This window comes from Gekko japonicus, unplaced genomic scaffold, assembly GCF_001447785.1.
Source record: "Gekko japonicus isolate JY-2015 unplaced genomic scaffold, Gekko_japonicus_V1.1 scaffold3132, whole genome shotgun sequence".
NCBI classification, from domain to species: Eukaryota; Metazoa; Chordata; class Lepidosauria; order Squamata; family Gekkonidae; genus Gekko; species Gekko japonicus.
Genome location: NW_015164758.1, coordinates 116,526 through 117,051, shown reverse-complemented (window position 1 = coordinate 117,051; position 526 = coordinate 116,526).

The following is a 526-nucleotide window of genomic DNA, read 5'->3' as shown; positions in this document are numbered from 1 at the left end:
CTGGCTGCTGCATTCTGCACTAGCTGCAGCTTCCCAATTTGCGACAGAGGCAGCCCCATGTAGAGAGCGTTACAGTAGTCCAGCCTCGAGGTGACAGTCACATGGATCACTGTGGCCAAGTCCTCACGGTCAAGGAAAGGAAACAACTGCCACGCCAGCCGAAGATGGTAAAAGGCTGATTTGGCAGTGGCTGCCACCTGGGCCTCCATCGATAAAGAGGAGTCCAGAAGCACTTCCAGACTTCTAACCCTCAACACCGGCACCAAAGGCGCCCCATCGAAGGCTGGGAGAGGTAGCCCCAACCCCGAACCGACCTGACCTAGGTTTAGTTTCATCTGACTCAGTCTGAGCCAACCACCCACAGCTTGCAATACCCGATGAAGATCATCTGGGTCGGAGTTCGACCGGCTGCCCAGCCTCAGATAGAGCTGGGTTTCATCCGCATATTGATGACACCCAAGCCCAAAACTCTGGGCAATCTGGGCAAGGGGGCACATATAGATGTTAAATAACATCGGGGACAGCA